This window comes from Grammomys surdaster, unplaced genomic scaffold, assembly GCF_004785775.1.
Source record: "Grammomys surdaster isolate TR1022 unplaced genomic scaffold, NIH_TR_1.0 65, whole genome shotgun sequence".
NCBI lineage: Eukaryota > Metazoa > Chordata > Mammalia > Rodentia > Muridae > Grammomys > Grammomys surdaster.
This window is the reverse complement of record NW_021604567.1, coordinates 5,961,604-5,969,270: the sequence shown is the minus strand read 5'-3', so window position 1 is coordinate 5,969,270 and position 7,667 is coordinate 5,961,604. Positions and strand designations below refer to the sequence as shown.

General features: G+C 37.6%; 1 pseudogene; it reads right to left on the bottom strand.

Moving 5' to 3' along the window:
- Positions 1-6,585: 6,585 nt before the first annotated feature.
- Positions 6,586-6,712, bottom strand: LOC114625315 (annotated as a pseudogene).
- Between the last annotated feature and the right edge of the window lie 955 nt (positions 6,713-7,667).

Below are 7,667 nucleotides of genomic sequence, written 5' to 3'. Positions count from 1 at the left end.
GGCTTAGGGAGTGAGATGGAGTTCTTACCGGCTGCTCTGAGTGCAGTTGCTCCTCTAGGATGACTCAGGAGTCAGTATCTCCACAGGACAGGAGCAGACCAACTCTGTGTCTGCCCCAGCCGACGGGACCAGGCCCAACTTTTCTAAGATTATTTCCACCTTCCTACTCAAACAGCTTCAGAGTTATATTTGGGCTCTAATCTTTCTTGCTCATAATAATACAATAAAATAAAAATAAAAATAAAACCAGTAAGATAAATATACTAAAACAAAGCAAAAATCACACATACTCACACACAAACACACAAACACACACACACACACACACACACACACACACACATACATACACAGTAAATAGTAAAGTGTACACTTTCCCAGATTAACAGAAGCATATATCCTCTTTTTAATTAATTAAGTGATTTATTTACTTAACATCTTGATGGGAGCTTCTCTTCATTCCTCTCCTTCCAATCCCTCCTGTTCATTCTCCTTCCCCCATCTAACCCTCCTCCCCTTCTCCTCAGAAAAGGGAGGCCTCCTATTGAGATCAGCCCGTCTTGTAATATCAACTTACAGTAAGATTAGGCACATTTTCTTCTTTTGAGCTAGACATGTCAGTACAGTTAGGAGAAAAGGATCCAAAGGTAGGCAATGTAGTCAGAGACAGCCCCTGCTCCCACTTTAGGAGTCCCACATCAAGACCTAGGTATACAACTTTTACATATGTAGTATATTTTTTCTAATGCAGCATTCCATAGGAATTTTCAAACTTCTTTTCTGCCCATGCCAACTACACCAAAGCATTACTGTAGGTTAAAGTGTAATATATGTGTGTGTGTCTGTATATAATGTATATATATATATATATATATATATATATATATTCTTATACATTCTTACATGTTAAATACATAATTTTTATTTATCATTCACTACTTCATTGTAAATTATACAAATAAATTTTGAATGTGAATGCTGAAAAAGCTGTAGAACACTTATAAAGCAACAAAATATATTTCCAGAAAAAAAACTTAAAATTATAAGTACCATTATTTTCTATAATATATTCATAAATACTAGCTTTTTAAATATTTGGACACCATACTTAAACCAACTAAAGTATATTTATTTCATTTTTGTACATATTTATTAGAACATTAAGTTTTCTTTCCACAATTAAGAACATTCAGAATCTCAAACTAAATAAAAATATTTTACATGAGCTATTTTAAATTTATTTCAGGTCTGAAATAATGGATCAGTCATACACAGTGCTTGTTTTACATTCAAGTACTTGTGTGCACCTAGTACTATGCTTAGTAGGTCACAACATCTGTCTTATTCTAGCCTTCATGGGCTCTTACATGCATGAGGCACACATGTGCCCACACATACACACACACACTCACACACACAAAGATACATCTTCAAAGCATTAGTTTCTATTATAAGATGGCCAGGTTTTAGGATAATAATTATTTTTGGATGTGTCTATGACCTTGGCTATGTCTATGAAACTATTCCAAAAAATAAGCATATGGATGGATAATAGTCAAATATTAGAATCCATATAACATAAATTTAAGTATATATTACGAACTTATTTGAAATTAATCTTAGTTACAAAGAATAACATAAAATTGTGTTTCTAGTTGAAGACAAGTCCAAAATAGAAAAGGGAAGGTACAGAAATAGGAAGAGTCTTGTACAAAATATTATCTTGATAGAAACTGTGACAAGTCCCTAAGAAACACAGTTAGCATAGTTCTAAAAATGGGGCTAGAGACCTGGGCCATTAAACACACACATTGTTTAAAACTGTGTTAATTTCTGCAAAAGTTCCCCATCACCTAAATCTGTCAGAATCTACAAGGAAGAAATGTTAAGAAAATTAGTCTTTATGGATTTACCATGAGTTCAAAGATAAAGATGAAATGATTCAACAGTATATTCAGAGTCACCATCAAAAAATTAAAGAAAAATATAAGAATAATACAGTTCATAAAGTGTGCACATGCAATTTTGATTTTTTTTTATATTTTCTTTTACCACTATACATGTAAAGTCACAGCTTAATTGACTAAGGCTTTGCAAACTTAAATCAGGATCTGAAAATCAGTAGTTGTGACATGAATGATGCTTAAGGTAATGTATATTATGCTGAATAGTAAAAATTCAGGATGATGAACTCAGAAGAACAATCAAGGAGAAGTTATTAGCTGTTTCTTTGATTCGGCAAGCTGATACTTTGTATCAGTGAGCTGATACTTTATGTCAGCAAGCAAGCTACATAAGAGATATCAACATTTCCTTCTATAAAGAGTAGACACACATATATCAATGTCTATATTTATGTAAACATGAGTAATCTTCAAACATTATAAGACAATGACAGTACTTGCATTTATAGGTCACATGCTTGCTATATTAGCACATACCATAAAGTACATGAAACTTGTTAGTGTGATCTGCTCTATCAGTCCAAGAGCTGGTGGGCAGGCTGCTGCAGGTTATCTTCACTTTCAGTGTTAAGCCCTGTGTAAGACTATTCGATTCTCAAAATCACACTTTGAATATACATACAATCTATTTTATATGCTTCTTTTTATGCTTATAACTTATATTTAACTTAAATATGCTGAAGGCTTTCTCCATACAAGAGAAAAAGCTATTATTCTGCCATTTTAAAAATTCAAATCATAACTACATTTATGTTCTGAATATGCTAAACTTCTATCATAGTTTAACTTTTGTAATCTAGCTAGTGTCAAGAAGTAGAATATCAAGGAAATGACTGAATTACAGAGAGAGCAATACAGAGTAAGGCAAGGGGACGAGATGGTTCTGATAGTTTTCCCAAGCCAAGGATTCACAACAGTCTAAAGTACAGTTCTAACTTTAGTTAACTTTCCTCTCATATATTCTCAACTAGTTTTAAGCACTTATTCTTTGTGATGTTTAATTATTTTTCTTCAACAAATAATTATTTCTAAGAAATTTGTCTTAGGAGTATAAAGAAATATTATCTCCTGAATATCAAGTATTATCATTTTTAATTTAATTTAATTTTATGTTAATATGAGGTTTTTATATATGCCACATTGATAACTGGCCCTAGAGTAGAGAGGAAGCTTGAACTTCATAGCCACCTGTCTCTACCTTCCAAGTATGGAGGCTGTAGTTACAGGTCACCATAACTGCTGTATATTGGGCTAAGGATCAAACTTAGTGTTCCCTCCCTACCAAGTAGGCACCATGTCAATGTAGTGAGCTACTCTACATGTTAATTTTTATGTCTTAAATTTTTCTATAAAATATGTGACTCCTAAGAAAGGGAAGTACAATTATAGTGTCATTAAACAGCAGTCATCATTCAAGCCAAAAGTATATCTTAAAACTATTTCAAAGCATATGGGCAATCATAAATCCAAAAAGGGATATTAATGAAATTAGAAACCAAGTTGTTCATCTCTTTTAAGACATATAAATAACCATTTTGCAGCCATATGCCTGCCTAACAGGCTACAATTACCATCTAGGAAAAGTCATTTGAGTTACAAAATTGAACAGTGGACATTTGGAATGAGATAACTGAGACTTTCAAATTGTGTTGTAACATGTCTCTGGAGTGTAAATGCAAATTAAATATAAAACAAATTGTTGTGCTCACAGGCCATTTTTATTTGCACATGGAATTTTAATGGTTCGTATCTCATTGCTGACTTCAATGTTTGACTGTCCTACATATATCCCTCTTGGGAAATAAGTTATCTGCGCAATTGGAAGCAATCATTTTATTCCTCATAGAAAGTCACTAATGTGCTAAGTCGTTCTGAAACATGTTTTTTTTTCCACGAGAATGAATGGAAATTGGTGGGACTTGGGTATCTCTGGAAGAAGCCAGATACCCAGGACAGATGAGAACCCTGGGAGTCTATGGGGATGACCCTAGCACACATTCCTAGCAGTTGGGGATATGGAGATTGAAGTGGCCAGGCAAGATATCAAAAAGAAAGGAGGAGGACATCAACCCACCCAGAAAACCTTTAACCCCAAATATGTCCTGCCTATAAGATGTGCATGAATAAAGATGAACAGAGATTAAGACAATGGCCAACCAATGACTGGCCTAACTTGAGACATATTCCATGTGAGAGCCAGCCCTACACTATTAATGATACTGTGTTATGCTTGCAGACAAGTGCCTAGCATAACAGTCTTCTGAGAGGCTTCATCCAACAGCTGATGAAAACAGATGCAAAAACCCACAACCCAACAATAGCCAATGCTCTGGGAGTCCTGTAGAAGAATGGGGGAGCCAGAGAAGTCAAGAACACCACAGGAAGATTATAGAGAGTAAAAAATCTGGCCCATAGGGGCTCCCAGAGACTGAACCAGGAACGAAAGAGCATGTATTGGCTAAACCTAGGCCCTCTACATGTTTTTTAGCAGATGTGCAGCTTGGTCTTCATGTGTGTCCCATAACAATTGGAGTAGGGGTTGTCTCTGACTCTATTGTCTTTCACTGAATCCCCTTCCTGTAGCTGAACTGCATTGTCTGGCCTCAGTGGGATAGGATGTGTTTAGTCCTGCTAAACCTGAATTGCCAGGGCGGGTTTGTACATACTCAGGTCTTTCCCTTCTTTGAGGTGAAAGGGAAGGGATAGTGATGGAGGGGTATATGAAGGTGGTACAGAAAGGGGGCTTCAATTGAGATATAAAATGAATAAACGAATAAAAAGAAATAAAAAATTCAAAGTGGTATATATTCTATTTATATCATAACATGATTTGCCCAAATGATATTTTTTTCACATTTTGAGCAGGATAAAATATTTAACAGATTTCACGGAAAAAAAAACAAGCTGATTAAATAAATCAAAACTTCAAATCTATTCGTAGATACTTGCTTATCAAGTGAAAAATGTATCCATAGGCAATTAACTGTATGTTCCTTCAAAATCTTTTTTTTTAAACTTATCATTGATTCCTTGTGAGTGTCCCATCATGCACCATACTCCCACTCAGCTCCCTGTTCCCTCACATTTACCCCTTGCCATTGGAACCACTGTACCTCAAAATAAAACACAAAATCTCATGGTGAAATTTGTAGTAGGTTGCAGTCTGTTACAAAACATATATCCCTCTCTCCATACATCTTCACCTGCAAATGTTCATCGCGATGAGCTTTTTGTTTGGTTCAAGATCGATACCTTCTGTGACACCTTCACTGTTGGATCCTCCTTGGGACTCCTCCCTGTTATCCTATTGTTGCCCTGTGTCATGGTGATCCAGTAGCTTTGGAATAACAAGACTGGCCTGTTTGCAGGTCCCACCTGTTTACAGACAATAGAGATTTTGAGTTGGTCCAATACATAGCCTTGCATCTGGGCCTGCGCGGTACCTGAGCTGGTCACCCTGCCTCCTATACCTCATCTGTAACACTAGGGATAGCTCTCCAGTTCTACAACAGCTAGACCATCCAATGTTGCCTTCAGCAGGAGACACCATCAGTCATGTTCTCATACCTCTCTCCTCCAGTTTGCTCATGCACACCCATGCCTCCTAAAGTAGCTACACTGTGCTGCCTAGTCAAGGTGCATGTTAGGAGGTGGAGGTAGGAGGGGAGGAGTTCTCCCAAGTGCTGTAAACTGTGAGAGGCTGGACCAGTTCTCCTCCTCTCACACCCTCAGATTTGACTCACCTGTTCCTTCTCTGTCAGGACCAGCTCCACTGTATTGCAGGGCTCATGCTCCTGTGTGGGGCAGAAGGCAAGGAGCAGGACCAGCCCAGAAGGTCTTATGACCTCAGGGCCAGTTCTTTAAACTGCTGCAGGAAGGAGAAGTAAAGAGGGCACATTATCCTTGGAACCAGGACACCTCACAGCCAGTAGACAAGTAGAAGGGCCAACTCTCCCACGTTCCCATCCTTGGAGCTAGCTCATCTGCATCCCTTCAGCAAATACCAGCTGTACTCTGTTGCTGGGCAAGGCTCAGGCCCTGCTATTCCCGAGTGCTGGCTGGTGCCATACAGGTGAAAGATGGGACCCACTCTCCTGAGTGCCACATCCAGGGAATGGAAGGTCAGTTATGTACAGCTTGTGTATCTCTGTGTGGTCCTAGGAGCTGATCCTCCAGAGATTTCCCCATGTACTCTAGTGGGGTATCAATACAGATATGAGCCAGATATATTAAGAGGGATCCGTGATGTGTAGCTAAGGACTCAGACATGGCCCTCAGTGGCAGACAGCTCACATTGATACCTCACTGTGCCCTCATGCAGGCCTCTCAATTGGCTACTTCCTCTGCCCTCTAATCTCCAGTTCCATCTCTCTGATGCTCAAACTGTTCCACTTTTCTTTCTGTCCCATCTAACCATCCCATGCTAACACACTGTGATGATTCCCACAACGGGCTGGATGAGCTCCTATTGGGCAACTGTCCTATATCTGGCTCCACAGAGAATTGACCTGCCTGTGCCATCCACCAAGGGCTAGGTTTGTGGGTGACTAGTGTTCCACAGGTCTCTGTCTTCCTCCTCCTGTTCTGTGCTGTCTGAACATGATTTGAGTTGATTTAACTTTTATGAGTCCTAGCCATGAGCTCATCCACCAGGTCAAGCATCAAGCTAGGATGATCAAAGGCTCTGCCCCTGGCTGATATAAGAACACCACCACGAACAAGGTGTTTCTGTGCCCATTGATGGGGGAGAGACTCTTATTAAATAATAATTTAATAAGATTTTAACATGCTTGACCAAGTACTAAGAAAATTCATTTTCTTTTTGATCTTGAAACAATATTATTTTATTCAAGGTTCTGCCTTCATTTAAAAACTAGGAGTCAAATGTGTGCTTTAGCTACACAAAGATGAACTAATGTGTCACTATTCTCAGGGTAATCTACAAACAAGACAGAGCCAAGACATAACTACTTAGACAATCTAAGTAATTGCTGAGAGGGAATCTAAATCTCTTCTTACATCCTAAATTATAGGATTTTCTTGTTTTTCAAAGTTCAATGGTCCCTATCCTAGGAAATACATGAGAGTTAATAATAATGTTCAGCTCCTTTGTGATTGATGATGTGTTTTAACAAACATAAAAGAACCAAACAAATCCATCAGCCTCAACACAAAGAACATATGGATAACTAAAGCAAAACACCAAAAAGAAAAATCCGAAATAAACCATGGTCATGCTTAATATTTTAACAGGTAGTTCTTTCCTGTTATACTAGCTGAAATTGAGCAGTCCGAATTTATTCTGAAAATATAATGACTAAATCCACTTATGCTATCCTTTAATGTTACTTGGATTTTACTTTGAGTCCTCTGACGTATAAGACAACAAACCTAATTTGATGATCATCATTTTAACTTTCTCTTAAAGCCATAATCAATTTATGTTTCCTGGATTCCCATCAGGGTCAGGTATGTTTTGCACATCCTTATGATTCCTGAGGAATCAGCCATGGACAGAAATTTTTGATTGTTGCCATGTTGAATTTAATGTAAGCATCCAGTGAATGTTAGAAATTCAATTAGACCTTTTTATTGGATTATAGAATATTAAATCTATATCTCTTCAAGCTTGAAAATCTTCCAAGTTTATGAACCAACGGCATATATCTTGTCTATCATAACCAAGTAGGCAATTCAGAGGCC